Genomic DNA, 16,026 nt, shown 5'->3' with positions numbered 1-16,026 from the left:
TGGCCCTTCTAATTTGTTTCATCTCTGTGCAGAATGAGTTTTGTTCTGGGCGGCAGTATCAAGGCAGTGTGTGCACATGTGCATTCAAAGTGGGGCCTTCCTGATTCAAGCTGAATGAGATCTAAAATTAACTGAGCAGACATCAAAAAAACTTGTGAGCGCATGCACATGCATATGCCTAAGAGAGAGCACTGCTCCCAAATCATAATTCCACCCATTTACAGAGGACAGTACTGCAATTTGAAAGCAATTTGCCAGGGTTAATTCACATAGCACAGCCAGGAAGATTTTTGTTTCACTCATTACTGATGCTCATCTGAGGTATGCTTCTGCTCTGCATGCTAGCCATTTATTTATTTATTTATTTATTGAATTTATATACTGCCTTATATTGAAATCTCTAGGCAGTTTACAGAATTAAAACATAATATAAAATATAAAACATTTAAAATATATAAAAAGATAAAATAGATTAAAACACATTACAATTTAAAAATTTAGTATCAGTTGAAGGCCTGGTAAAACAGGTATGTCTTCAGGGTCCTCCTAAAAACAAACAGAGAAGGGGATGCTCTTATGTCAGCAGGGAGCGAGTTCCAAAGCGCTGGGGCAGCCACAGAGAAGAGTTGGGGGCAACCATAACCAGATCTCTCCAGATGATCTTAATAGGTGGCAGGGTTCACATGAGAGAAGACGCTCTCTTAAGTATCCTGGACCTAAGCTGTTAAGGGCCTTATAGGTAATAACCAGTACTTTGTATTTTGTTCAGAAACATATCAGCAGCCAGTGAAGTTCTTTTAGAATTGGTGTTATGTGGTCTCTTCATGTTGTACCAGAGACCAATATGGCTGCTGCATTCTGAACCAATTGTAGTTTCTGTACTACATACAAAGGCAGCCCCACATAGAGTGCATTACAGTAGTCAAGCCTAGAGGTTACCAGCATATGTACCACCGTTTTAAGGTCATTTGTTTCCAGAAATGGACCTATCTGGTGTATCAGCCAAAGCTGATAAAAAGCACTCTGTCCTGGCCACAGCCTCAACCTGAGAAACCAGGAAGAGTTTGGGATCCAGGCGCACTCCTGGACTACGAACCTGATCTTTTAGGGGGAGTGTAACCCCCATCCACAACAGACAGATCTAAAACATCTCTCAGATCCTGACCCCCTGTTATCCCTCATCCAGCCTGTTATCCCTCATCCAGCCCAATATCACCTCCAGGCAGGCACTTAGAAGGGTCATGCCATTTCCTGATGAAGTTGGTATGGAGAAATAGATCTGGGTGTCATCAGCATATTGATAGCACCCCAGATCAAACTTCCTGACGATCTCTCCCACTGGTTTTATGTAGATTCTAAAAAGCATTGGAGACAATATGGAGCCCTGTGGAACACCACATGTTAGCTCTCATTTTTCAGAGCGAAAGTGACACCATCTGAAATCTGCCAGAGAGGTAGGAATGGAACCAATTTAAAATAATGCCACCTAATCCCACCTCCTTCAAGCGACCCAGCAGGATACCATGGTCAATGGCATCGAAAGCTGCCTAGATATCCAAAAGGATCAGCAGAATCACACTCCCTCTGTCAATCGCCAATTGGAGATCATCCATCAGGCCGACCAAGGCAGTCTCAACCCCATTGCCTACCCAGAAGCCAGTCTGGAAAGGATCTAAATATTCTATCACCCAAAACTGCCTGGAGCTGAGAAGCAATCATTTGCTCAATCACCTTGCCCAACCAAGGAAGATGAGAGACAGGTCTGTAATTAGCCAATTCTGAGGGAACCAATGCAGGTTTCTTCAAATAAGTTCTAATAATAGCCTCCTTAAGACAAGGAGGCATCCTGCCCTCCCTCAGAGAAGCATTTATGAAATTTACCAGACCCTCTCTGATAATATGACTGCCAGATGAAATAAGACAAGTTGGGCAAGGGTCAAGAGAGCAGCTGGTGGGATGTACAGTCCGAAGCAGTTTGTCCACATCTTCAGAAGTAACAAACTGTGATCCAGTTCAATCCTACAAGAGGGTTGCTGGGCACCTCCACAATAGACTCTGCAGTAACTGTGGAGTCCAGTTCAGCACAAATACAAGACATTTTATCTGCAAATAGGTTGTTAAAAACATCACAGTGATTGACAGATGGTTCCAAATTCAAATTCAAGGCAGAGAGGGCATGAACAACATATACAATCCCTTTGGTCCTGTGAGGTCATCTTAGGTTGCCCTTCTTTCGGCCCCTGGTCTCAGAGAGGTCCATGGTACTAGGACGCATGGAAGCGCTTTCTCTGTGGCTGCCCCTTCACTCTGGAACTCTCCCCCCCACCCAGATTTGGTCTGCCTCCTCCCTTTCAGTCTTTAAATCTTTATTGAAGACATTTCTTTTCTGCCAGGAGTTTGCCCTTTACTTTCTTTTTAAATTATTATTATTATTATTTTAAGATCTTGGATGCTGTTCTTGCTTTGTGCACCATCCTGCGTCTGTAGATTGGGTGGTATAATAAAGCTTCAAACAAACAAATAAACAAACAAACAAACCTGACCTTCCAGAGTTTTTAAACTGTCTTAAAGTGCTTTATATTATTTTCATTTATATTATTTTTATTTTTGATTATTTTTATTGATTGTTATGTTTTTTATTGGAGTATAAAACATAATAAATAGATAAATAAAATAAAATGAAATGAAATGAAATGAAATGAAATAAAATAAAATAAAATGCATCACTACTCAACTTCTTACGGGAAAGTTAAGGTGGAAGGCTCCTTCATGAAGGGGTTTGGCACGGACATCACATTGGTGGTCGCTATGATGCCGCCAATGAGGTGGTCTCCTGGCTTGTAGTAATTGAAGGGGTTGATCGCATCCCTTTTCAAACTCAGTGGGAATTTTGCTTTCAGCAGCTCCAAGGCTGCTGCTTTAGGCAGGTAGAGAAGCAGCAGCAGAAGCACCAGCACCAGCGACATCGTTCTCCGGCCTGCCTGCAACAACCACCTCCCTTGTCACCTGTGGTAGCAAGCATACACTTTCCACCGACAGTCTGACTCAGTATAAGGCACCTTCCTATGTGCTCTTGCAAGACCCAGGCTTCAGAGACTTTCCTCGTGGAGAGGAAGTCTGCAGGGGATGATATCGAACCTCACTGCGGCACAGCTCCCTCCTGCCCTGAATTTCGGTGATATGGGAGAGATTTTATACCATTTCCGGCTCAGTCCAAGAAGTTGTCATGTGTTGTTGTTGCTGCAGATTCTGATGTTTATGTTACTGGCTTCAAAGGCTATCTTTGGCTGAACCCCCCTGAGCTCTCTGGAGAAGAAGGCTCAATCACTGTGATTTAGATAATCGTAAAGGAAGGCATCACCTCTGCAATCTCGTGGTCTCTCCGCATGGCTCCATGCGCAGGTGCAGAGCTGATGAAAACGAGATGGTGATTGTGAGAACTTTCTAAAGTGGATCCATCACCTTAAAGGGTTCAATTCAGGGTCAAATGAGCCTGGTCCTAAGTATTAACTAGATCAAGCTACTATATATGAGGAGTAGGAAAGCTTGACTTGTTTAACTACATCTTCCATCATCCCCAGTCACAAGGTACTCACACACTGCCTTGCACATGATCATCCTCCCCTCCGCCTACCTTAACGTTTGCAAGGACACAACTCAAAAGTGGGAACACATCTAGCTCTCTTACCCAGGCAGGGCTCTTCTAATACTTTGCTGGCAGTCAAATGAAGACGCCCCTTCTATTATGAACATATGAAGCTACCATCTACAGACTCCGGGCATTTGGTACCCCGTCCTATGACCACCTCCTCTGACAGCCAGCCTCCCAGTCCTTGGTCTCAGGACAAGAATGGCCATTCCTCCCAGTCCTCACAGTTGCATTTTTATTGTGAAATAAGCCAAGATTTTCCCGCAATCAAAATGCATAAAAACACAAGAACAGCCCTGCTGGATCACGCCCATGGCCCACCTAGTCCAGCAACCTGTTTCACACAAGTGGCCCACCAGATGCCACTGGAAGCCTACAGGCAGGAATTGAGGGCATGGCCTCTCTCCTGCTGTTACACCCCTGAAACTGGTACTCAGAGTCATCTTGCCTTTGAGGCTGGAGGTGGCCTATAGCCTTCCAACTAGTAGCGGTTGATAGACCTCTCCTCCATGAAGTTATCCAAACCCCTTAAAGACATCCAGGTTGTTGGCTGTCACCACATCTTGTGGCAGAGAAATCCACAAGTTGATTATGCGTTCTGTAAAAAAGTACCTCCATTTGCTGGTCCTAAATTTCCTTGTAATTATTTTTATGGGATGACCCCCTAGTGTTATGTGAGAGTGAGAAAAATTTCTCTCTCTCTCCACTTTTTGATTTTTAAAATCAAAATGCATGATTTTATAGACCTCTATCATGTCTCCCCGCAGTCATCTTTTTTCTAAACTAAAAAGCCCCAGATGTTGTAGTCTTGCCTCATAAGGAAGGTGCTCCAGGCCCCTGATCATCTTGGTTGTCCTCTTCTGCATCTTTTCCAGTTCTACAATGTCCTTTTTTAGATTTGGTGACCAGAATTGTACACAGTACTCCAAGTATGGCTGCACCATAATTTTGTATAAGGGCATTATAATATTAGCAGTTTTATTTTCAGTCCCCTTCCTAATGATACCTAGCATGGAATTGGCCTTTTTCACAGCTGCCGCACATTGACTCGACACTTTCAACGAACTGTCCACCACGACCCCAAGATCCCTCCCCTGGTCAGTCACCGACAGCTCAGATCCCATCAGTGTATACATGAAGCTGGAGTTTTTCGTCCCAGTGTGCATCACTTTACACTTGCCAGCACTGAACCTCATTTCCATTTTGTCACCCATTCACCCAGTTTAGAGATCCTTTTGGAGCTCCTCACAATCTGTTTTGGATTTCACTACCCTAAATAATTTGGTATGATCAGCAAATTTGGCCACCTCACTGCTTACCCCAACTTCTAGATAATTTATGAATAAATTAAAAAGCACCGGTCTGAGTACAGATCCCTGGGGGATCCCACTTCTTACTTCCCTCCATTGTGAAGACTCTCCATTTATACCTACGCTCTGTTTCCTGTCCTTCAACCGGTTACCAATCCATACATGCACTTGTCCCCTTATCCCATGACTTCTAAGTTCAGGTTTCTAAGGCAAGTCAGCTCAGCTCTCTGGGCTGCTAGATCTTCCTGTGTGTGGTCTTGTCAAAGCCAAAGGCATGGCTGCTTTGGTAAGCGACCCAGGCACTCTCTGGATGGGAAATTCAGTGACACGGCTGCTGACCCCAGATCCCGCCTGACATCCACCAAGGAGCTGCTTGATAGGCCAAAACCCAGAGGAGGAAAAGGGTGGCAAGATGTGGCCAGGATGGAAGGTCATACTGGGATTTCTATTGTTGCAGCTTGTTCAATATATGCCAGCTAATTGACACAGGGGGATCCCAGAATCATCACCATATATTGCCTGAGAAAACGCAGCCCCATCCTGAGCTCTGGCGAACTGGATGGGTCTGGAAGGAGCATTAACAGCTCTCTTGCAGTGAGTACATGGCAAACCTTTGTCCTTTCTTCTGAGAGTGGTTTTTAAATTTAAAAATCTTTTTCTCGACAGAAGCTGGTTCCATCCAGGAAAAGCAACCTGTGCTCCCAGTCCAACGTCTGGGGTGCTTCTCTCTCCCAGCCATGGCCAGTGCATACCTCTCATCAGTCCAAAAGCCCCTGGGACTCCCATTTTGCTTGATCACACACAGAAACATGACTTTTTATTATAAATTTTGCATTTAATATTAAATTTTTAAAAAGTTCCTCCACTTCAAGTGAAGAGTGTAAAAGGACTTAATATGATCATGTTTTGGGGAAAATGTAGCTACGAAAAATAAACCATGATCATGTTGGAAGTGAAGGACTATACGATGTCTCTTGTCTCAATGACATAGAGGACAGACTAGTGAGTCAGAGGGCTAGAGAGTCAAGACATTGGTCATCCCTTCTCTTCCCTTCCTTCTCCCTTGCAACATGCAAGCTCCTCTCTCCCTGCACCATGTGTGCAGAGATGCAGAATCCATCTGCATCCAGCTAGCTAGCTTGATTAGAGATCTTACCTCTTCACGTTCCTATCTAGAATGGAGTTCTCTAATAAATACTCCTTATATTGATCTGAAACTATGAACTGGCTCCAAGTTACTTTACTCTCAGCATACACGCATGCCTAACCAAATTCAGCTGTGTTGTGCCTCTGTGCACTCTGCTATAATGCAAAAGGGTTTCTCTTACCATAGAGAATTCCCAGCAAAACATCTTAAGCTGTTAGTATCCAGGGAGCACAGATCCCCTGAGCCAAGTGTCCTGACATTGCAGTAATACTCAACAGTAATTTGAACGTCAGTCAGACCAGGAACGTAGAGTGGAATTAATGTGCATGTTTCATCTACTACATGCCTGAAACTGCTTAGCAATGTAGATCCAGCTTGGAGTGACTATGGGCAACCAGAGTGTGCATATTACAGAATGGTGGTCCTGGCAGTTGGGCCCAGTCTTAGGCCCCTTGGGGGGAAGGTTAAGCATCTCCTTATCACTTGGCAAGGTGATCCTCCCCACCCAAAAAGTAAAGAGAAAGCTAGGGAAAGGAAGCCACCTTTGGACAGGTTAGCAGAGCAAGATCCAGGCTGCTATGGTCATTCTCGCTTCTCCAGCTTTCATTCTCGCTTTCATTCTATGGTCATTCTCGCTTCTCCAGAGGTAGGATCTCTAATCAAGCTAGCTAGCTGGATGCAGATGGATTCTGCATCTCTGCACACATGGTCCAGGGAGAGAGGAGCTTGCATGTTGCAAGGGAGAAGGAAGGGAAGAGAAGGGATGACCAATGTCTTGACCTCTCTAGCCTTCTGACTCACTGGTCTGTCCTCCTATGTCATTGACAGACAGTGTATAGTCCTTCACTTCCAACACCCCCTCTCCTCTCGTGACTCAGTTCACAAGATTCATTTTCTCTCTCAGCTTTTCAAAGCAGAGTCTTGGTAGTGGCTTAGTGAGTAGATCTGCAAGCATTTCATTTGTTGGACAGTAGATCAGCTATATTAGTCCATCCTTTTGCAGACTTCTCACTACATGGTACTTCACATCAATATGCTTGGTATGCCTCTTTACATCTTCTTGTTTGGAGAGCTGAATTCAGCTTTGGTTGTCTTCATACACTGGTATGGGCTGTGGGACATCTATACCTAGATCTTTCAGTAGTTGACACAGCCATTGTATCTCGTGACAGCCCTGTGCAGCTGAGACATATTCTGCTTCAGTGGTTGATGATGCTGTTATGTCTTGCTTGGTGCTTGAACAGCTTATGGCACCATCTCCATAGAAAATTATGTGACCGCTCGTCAATTTCCTTTCTGTTAGGTCTCCACCGCAGTCTGCATCTACATATGCTTCTAGTTTTGGTTGACTGTTAGCTGGTAGCTTGAGCCTAAAGTGTGCAGTACCCTTTACGTACCTAACAAGTCTCTTAATCGCATTCCAGTCTTTGACTGTTGGTGATGCAGTCTTTCTGCAAAGTAAGCCAACTGCTGTACTAATATCAGGCCTAGTGAGTGTACTAATGTATAGAAGCTTACCCAATGCTTCATGATATCTATGGTTGTCAGATAGTGGCTCAGTTTGATCTTCTTGCTTTATGTAGTTCACTTCCATTGGAGTTGGTGTAGGATTTGCATCTTCCAGTCTGAGCAGGTTTATCAGGTCTTTAATTTTCTGTTCTTGGTTGATGAGGAAACTTCCATCTTTCTCTCTTTGTACTTGAATGCCCAAGTAGTGTGCAATGTTGCCAAGTCACTTGACTTCCACATTTCTATTCAGATGATGCATTATTTCCCTGCTGTCATCTGGATTCTCATAGCCAAGAATCAAATCATCAACATATGCCACAATGTAAGTCCATTTGCCATCTCTGCATTTCATGTACAGGCAGGGATCAACTTCTCTTCTTTTGAAGTTTGCTTGAAGCAGCATATGATTTAGTTTTGTGTTCCATGCTCTGGCAGCCTGTTTTAAACCATAAATAAACCCCTGCTAACTGGGCAAAGAGGCACCTTTTACCATGGTGATTCTCTTTATTTAGCAGGGGGAGAGTAACTGGCCCTATCCAACCCCAGCACAGTACTTCCAGTGACTGTTGCTGTTGTGTGTCTTATGTTTCTTTTTAGAATGTGAGCCCTTTGGGGACAGGGAGCCATCTTATTTGTTTCATTTCTCTTTGTAAACCACCCTGAGCCATTTTTGGAAGGGCAGTATAGAAATCGAATTATTAATAGAAACATAGAAACACCAAATAAAGCAGAAACAGTGCAATTCTGGGGGAAATTATGGGACAATCCAATAGATTATAATAAAAAAGCAGGCTGGATGAAAGAGGTCAAAAAATGTAACCAACAAATGCAAGATCTAATAATAACACCAGAATTAATAAGTGAAAGAGCAAAGAAAATTAAAAATTGGACTGCGCCAGGCGACGATGAACTGCATGGCTTCTGGCTTAAACACCTAACAAGCCTTCATAAACAACTATCAAAACAGTTCAATCACATTATGAAAGGCGGTGATATGGAACAATGGCTAACAACTGGGAAAACTCATCTCATCATGAAAGACCCAGCAAAAGGTGCAGTTCCAAGTAATTATAGACCGATAACCTGCCTGCCAACCATGTTCAAATTATTAACTGGAATAATAGCAGATGAAGTGATGCAACACTTATTAACAAACAAACAGCTTCCAGTTGAACAGAAAGGAAATTGCCCAAACACCAGAGGCACAAAAGACCAGCTGCTGATTGACAAAATGATTTTAGAAAACTGCAAGAGAAGAAAAACCAATCTAAGTGTTGCATGGATTGACTACAAGAAAGCCTTTGATTCATTGCCACACACATGGATACTAAAATGTTTAGAAACAACTGGTGTCAGCAAAAACATTCAGATATTTATTTAAAAAGCAATGAGCATGTGGAGTACAGTTAACAATCAATGGCGAGACACTTGGACAGGTTAGCATTAGAAGAGGCATTTTCCAAGGGGACTCACTATCCCCTCTGTTGTTTGTAATCGCCATGACCCCACTTTCACAAATACTAAACAAAACAAGCCTCGGATACCAAACATCTAAAACATCCAGTCAAATCAACCATCTGCTGTACATGGACGATCTGAAGTTGTATGGAAAGTCCCAGTCAGAAATCGAATCTCTGCTAAACACTGCCCGTATATTCAGTAGCGATATAGCAATGGATTTTGGACTAGACAAGTGTGCTGCATTAATAATGAACAGAGGGAAAATAACAAAAACAGAAGGAATAGAACTGCCCAATGGAAGCAAGATCAAGAACCTGGAAGAGAAAGAACCTTACAAATACTTGGGCATTCTCCAGGCTGATAACATCGCACACACTGAAGTTAAAAGAAAAATTGGAAGTGAATACATCAGGAGAGTTAGAAAAATCCTCAAGTCCAAACTCAATAGCGGGAACACCATACAAGCCATAAACACCTGGGCTATACCTGTTATCAGACACACTGCAGGAATAATAGACTGGACCCAGGCAGAGCTAGAGACGCTAGATTGTAAGACCAGGAAAATCATGACCATCAATCATGCTCTACACCCCCGCAGTGATGTCGATAGGCTATACCTCCCTCGCAGCTCAGGTGGAAGAGGAATGCTGCAAGTCCATCAAACAGTAGAGGAGGAGAAAAGAGGCCTTGAAGAATATATCAAGGACAGTGAAGAAGATGCACTTCAAATGGTCAATAACGCAAAACTATTCAACACCAATGAAAGAAAGCAGGCCTACAAGAAAGAACAAGTCAAGAACCGAGCAGAAAAATGGAAAAATAAACCACTGCATGGTCAATATTTGCACAATATAAGTGGAAAATCAGACATCACCAAGACCTGGCAATGGCTTAAGAATGGCAACTTGAAGAAAGAAACAGAGGGTTTAATACTGGCTACACAAGAACAGGCACTAAGAACAAATGCAATAAGAGCAAAAGTAGAAAAATCCACAACAAACAGCAAGTGCCACCTTTGTAAAGAAGCAGATGAAACAGAGGACCACCTGATCAGCTGTTGTAAAAAGATCGCACAGACTGACTACAAACAAAGGCATGACAAAGTAGCAGGGATGATACACTGGAACATCTGCAAAAAATACAAGCTACCTGTAGCCAAACATTGGTGGGACCATCAAATTGAAAAAGTTGAAGAAAATGAATATGTAAAAATATTATGGGACTTCCGACTACAAACAGACAAACATCTGCCACACAATACACCAGATATCACTGCAGTCGAGAAGAAAGAAAAACAAGTCAAAATAATCGACATAGCAATACCAGAGGATAGCAGAATAGAAGAAAAAGAAATAGAAAAAATAACCAAATACAAAGATCTACAAATTGAAATTGAAAGGCTGTGGCAGAAATAGACCAAAATAATCCCAGTGGTAATTGGCACCCTGGGTGCAGTCCCAAAAGACCTTGAAGAGCACCTCAACATCATAGGGGCCACAGAAATCACCATCAGCCAATTACAAAAAGCAGCTTTACTGGGAACAGCCTATATTCTGCGACGATATCTATAACAATTGACAATAAAATCTGGCATCCCAGGTCCTTGGGAAGGACTCGATGTCTGGATAAAACAAACCAGTCAATAACACCTGTCTGACTGTGTAAGCAAGAAATAATTAAAAATACTCTTTTGCAGTTTGCATACAAAGTTCTCTTTGCCTTTCTTTAAGAAACCTGGTGGTTGTTGCATGTAAATGTCCTCTTCTAGTTCGCCATGCAAGAATGCAGTTTTCATGTCTAGGTGTTCAACATGCATTCCTTTGCTAGCAGCAATACTTAACAGAGTCCTTACTGTGGTGTGTTTGACTACTGGTGCAAATATTTCATTGTAGTCCTCTCCATATTTTTGTGAATATCCTTTCGCTACTAATCTGGCTTTGTAGCGCTGAATCTCACCATCAGCATCATATTTGAGTTTGAGAAAACCCATTTGCAGCTTATAACTTTTCTCCCTTGAGGTAACTTAGTAAGAGTCCAGGTTTTGTTTTTCTGTAGCTCTTCAATTGCAGCTTGTTTCCACTTCTGGTTGTGGTAGCTGGGATATTTCCTCCCATGATGAAGGTTCTAGTTGTTCCACTGTTCTTGCAAGGTAGGACAGTCTCGGGGCTGGAACACCTCTGGTGGAGCACGTTGATTCCCTCACCTCACCCTCTGTGGTCTCTTCCACTATCTCAGGTGCGTCTGGTGGATCACTGGAGGTCTCTGTGTTGAGCATGGTTGGAGCTAGATCTGCTGTCTCTTCCTCCTCAATTCTGCTGAGATCAGGAAGCATAATCCAGTCATCATGTTGTTTGGTCTGGTTGCTTGCTTCGGTGTAGGCCCCCTCTGAAAATGTAGCTCTTTCATTCTCATCAAAATACATCAATCAGCTTATGGTTATCTTGTTGGTGTCAGGATCCAGAATTCTGTAGCCTTTGGATTGCGCTGAGTAGCCTACAAAAATCCCTTTTGTGGCCCTAGCCCCTAACTTAGTGCCTTTTTCCTTTGGGATGTATGAATAAGCTGTGCTTCCAAAGACATGCAAATGTGTCATGGACGGCTTATGACCATGCCAAAGTTCATATGGTGTTGTTCCTACAGCTTTTGTGTGCATTCTGTTTTGTATGTATGTAGCAGTCATGATGCCTTCTCCCAGAGTTTCTGTGGGATGTATGCGTCAGCAATTATGCATCTTACCATATCCAGAAGGCTTCTGTTCTTTCTTTCTGAGACTCCATTTTGTGATGGGTTGGAAGCTACCGTGGTTTGATGCACAATTCCATGTTCTCTCAGGAACTGCTATGTGGCGCTGGACATATACTTTCCTCCATTGTCTGTGTGTAGGACATTTGGCTTCCACTCAAATTTGTTGCTTGCCATGGCCACATAGTCCTGGAGTTTCTCGAGCATCTGTGATTTCTCCTTTAGTAGAAAGACAACTGAATATTGTGAGAAATCATCAAGGAATGTTAGAAAATATTTGTGATTACCTATGGTAGCTGGCAGTGGTCCAGATATATCGCTGTGGATCAGCTCCAGGGGTCTTCTGGTCTTCCTTTCACTCTGCTTAGGAAATGGCTTGTTAACTGCTTTGGACTCAAGACAACAAACACAGTCACAATGTCACATGGTACAAAATCAATGCCATCAGCTAATCCCCTTTCCTTCATGTTCTGGATCAACTCATAGCTCCTGTGTCATAGGCATCTATACCACAGTTACAAGCAGTTTTCATGCGAGAATGACTGAGAAAGGTTCACTTCATTGGGCTGGTATGCTTCAGGTTTGGACCAGGCTGATCTTTCTCTGTCTGTCTTTGTCACAGGTTGCTCCTGCACGCTGTACAGGCCTTTGCATTCAGAGCCTACAAGGCAAACTTCTCCATTCTGGGTAAAAACACATTGTCCATTTTTAATATACAGTTCACAGCCTTGTTTCTCTAGCTTGGATATTGAAAGCAAGTTGCTTGAGAAGTCAGGGATATATTTTATTTATTTATTTATTTTTGCATTTATATACCGCCTTTCGTTAAAAAGATAACCCCAAGGCGGTTTACAAAAGTTAAAAACATACAATAAAAAGACAATAAAAATATCATGTTAAAAATATAAAAACATAAAAACAGGCATAAAAACAATACAACAAATAAAAACACAAAGAAGCTGCAGTAGAAAACGATCATGTAAAAGCCTGGGTAAAAAGCCAAGTCTTTAAAAGCTTTCTAAAAGCCGTGATGGAGTCCGAGGAACGAATGGCCACTGGGAGAGCATTCCAGAGTCTGGGGGCAGCAACAGAGAAGGCCCTGTCCCGAGTGCACGACAGCCGGGCCTCCCTCATTGTCGGCACCTGGAGCAGGGCCCCCTCAGATGTCCTTGTCAAGCGGGCAGCAACCCGTGGGAGCAGGCGGTCCCTCAGATACCCCGGGCCCAAACCGTTTAGGGCTTTAAAGGTCAATACCAGCACCTTGAATTGGACCCGGAAACGAACCGGCAGCCAGTGCAGCTCTTTCAAAATGGGGGTGATATGTTCCCAACGGGCAGCTCCGGATAAAACCCTAGCTGCCGCGTTTTGCACTAGCTGCAGTTTCCGGATATTCTTCAAGGGCAGCCCCACGTAGAGCGCGTTACAGTAATCCAGCCGCGACGTGACTAAGGCGTGGGTAACCGTGGCCAGATCTGCCTTCTCGAGAAAGGGACGCAGCTGGCGCACCAGCCGAAGCCGTGCAAAGGCACCCCTGGCCACCGCCTCCACCTGAGCTTCCAAAAGCAGAGCCGGGTCCAGTAGTACCCCCAAGCTGCGTACTTGCTCCTTCAAGGGGAGTGCAACCCCATCCAGAACCGGTAAAATCTCCTCATCCCGATTGGCTCTCCTACTGACCAACAGTACCTCCGTCTTATCCGGATTCAATTTCAGTTTGTTAGCCCACATCCAACCCATCACGGCCTCCAGCCCCCGATTCAGGACATCCACCGCCTCCCTAGGATCAGATGACAAGGAGAGATAGAGCTGAGTGTCATCCGCATATTGCTGACAACTCAGTCCAAATCTCCGGATGACCTCTCCCAGCAGCTTCATGTAGATGTTAAACAGCATGGGGGACAAGACCGATCCCTGCGGGACCCCACAGGCCAACGGCCACGGGGCCGAGCAGTAGTCCCCCAGCACCACCTTCTGAACCCTCCCCTCAAGAAAGGACCGAAACCACTGCAACGCAGTGCCTCCGATTCCCATACTCGAGAGGCGGCCCAGAAGGATACCATGGTCGATGGTATCGAACGCCGCCGAGAGGTCCAGCAGAACCAACAGGGACGCACTCCCCCTGTCTAGTTCCCGGCGTAGGTCATCCACTAGGGCGACCAAGGCAGTCTCAGTCCCATACCCGGGGCGGAAGCCAGATTGAAAAGGGTCCAGATAATCCGTATCATCCAAGACCCTCTGCAGCTGGGACGCCACCACACGCTCCATCACCTTGCCCAAAAAGGGGAGGTTAGACACAGGTCTATAGTTGTCCAGGCTGGAGGGATCAAGGGAGGGCTTTTTTAATAGAGGTCTTACCACCGCCTCCTTAAGGCACGATGGCATCCTGCCCTCCCTTAATGAAGCATTAACGATCACCTCCAGCCATCTACCTGTCCCCTCCCTGGCAGCTTTTATTAGCCATGAAGGGCAAGGGTCAAGAGCGCACGAAGTCGCCCGCACACTGCCCAGGATCTTGTCCACATCCTCAGGCCGCACCAACTGAAAAGAATCCAACACAACGGGACCAGATGGTACCAAAGGCACGTCTGCCGGAACTGCCAAAACTCTGGAGTCCAGGTCAGCACGGATGCAAGCGACTTTATCTGCAAAGCGACAGGCAAACCGATCACAAAGAGCTGTAGATGGCTCCTCCCCCATTGTCTGGGGGGATGTGTGGAGCAAGGTTTTCACCACACGAAACAGCTCTGTTTGTCTGCACTGAGCAGACACAATGGAGGCGGAGAAAAAGCATTTCTTCGCCGCCCCCACCGCCACGGCATAGTCCCTAAAATGGGCTCTAGCCTGTGTTCGGTCGGATTCGTGACGACTCTTCCTCCAGCGTCGCTCCAGCCGTCGCCCGAGTTGCTTCATCGCCCTAAGCTCCGAGGAAAACCAAGGAGCCAAACGGGCTCCACCAAGCCGGAGAGGGCGCTTGGGGGCAACCGTGTCAACAGCCCGGGCCATCTCTCCATTCCAGAGATCAACCAAGGCCTCGACAGGGTCACCAGCTCTGGACACTGGAAACTCCCCGAGGGCCGTCTGAAATCCAAGCGGATCCATAAGCCTCCGGGGGCGGACCATCTTAATCGGCCCACCACCCCTGCAGAGGGTAGACGGAGCAGTCAAACTAAACCCCACCAGGTGATGATCTGTCCATGACAAGGGAGTGGTCTCAAATTCCCCCACCTCCAGATCATTTATTTCCCGGTCGGCAAAAACCAGATCCAGAGTGTGTCCCACCACATGGGTAGGGCCCGATACCAATTGAGACAGGCCCATGGTTGCCATGGAGGCCATGAAATCCTGAGCCTCACCCACTAGGGGAGCCTCAGCGTGGACATTGAAATCCCCCAAAACAATAAGCCTGGGGGAACCCAAAGCCACCTCCGAGACCACCCCCGCCAGCTCAGGTAGGGAGACTGAAGTGCAGCGGGGTGGTCGGTACACCAGCAGAATCCCCAGCCTATCTCGGAGGCCCACCCTCAAGGACAAACACTCAAAATTCTGAGATTGCCTGACCGGGCACCTGGAAACGGGAAGAGTCTCACGAAAGATGACTGCAACGCCTCCTCCCCGACGCTCGAGGTGGGGCTGCTGCACGATCTGGAAACCTGGAGAACAAAGCTGAGAGAGACCAACCCCGCCCAGCGGATCCAACCAGGTCTCCGTCACGCATACCAGGTCAGCATGCTCATCCACAATCAGATCGTGGATAAGAGATGTTTTTGTGTTAACTGACCTGGCATTCAGCAGCAGCACCCTAATCCTCGAAGGAGTGTTCCCAGAGCTCCCTAGGGTCAGAGGGTTGGGAGAAGGGCCGGAAAAAGGAACAGGCCTCAATTGCCTGGACCGATTTCCCCTGTAATGGCCTGCCGAACTCCCACCGCCATACCTCCCTCTGCCCGCTACCCGTGATATTGCCGCCCCCACTCCAGACCCACTTTTTCGCTCCCCCAGGCACATCTCCCCAGAATAAACCACCACGGCTTCTTGGCTTAATAAAAAACCAAGACCAGACTTGCGTGATCTCCTGCTAGCTTCTTGATTGTGGGAAGACAGATCTTCAGGGCAGAAGGAAAGGATCTTCAGGGCCCCAGGCAGCTCACCCCACGGCTGAGAGCCACAAGGACGAGAGCCCTTGTGCTCTCGCCCTTCGGCTCAAGCCAAGAGGC

The sequence above is a fragment of the Hemicordylus capensis genome, chromosome 2 (genome assembly GCF_027244095.1).
Source record: "Hemicordylus capensis ecotype Gifberg chromosome 2, rHemCap1.1.pri, whole genome shotgun sequence".
NCBI classification, from domain to species: Eukaryota; Metazoa; Chordata; class Lepidosauria; order Squamata; family Cordylidae; genus Hemicordylus; species Hemicordylus capensis.
The sequence above is the reverse complement of the archived record's forward strand: the minus strand, read 5'-3'. Positions refer to the sequence as shown.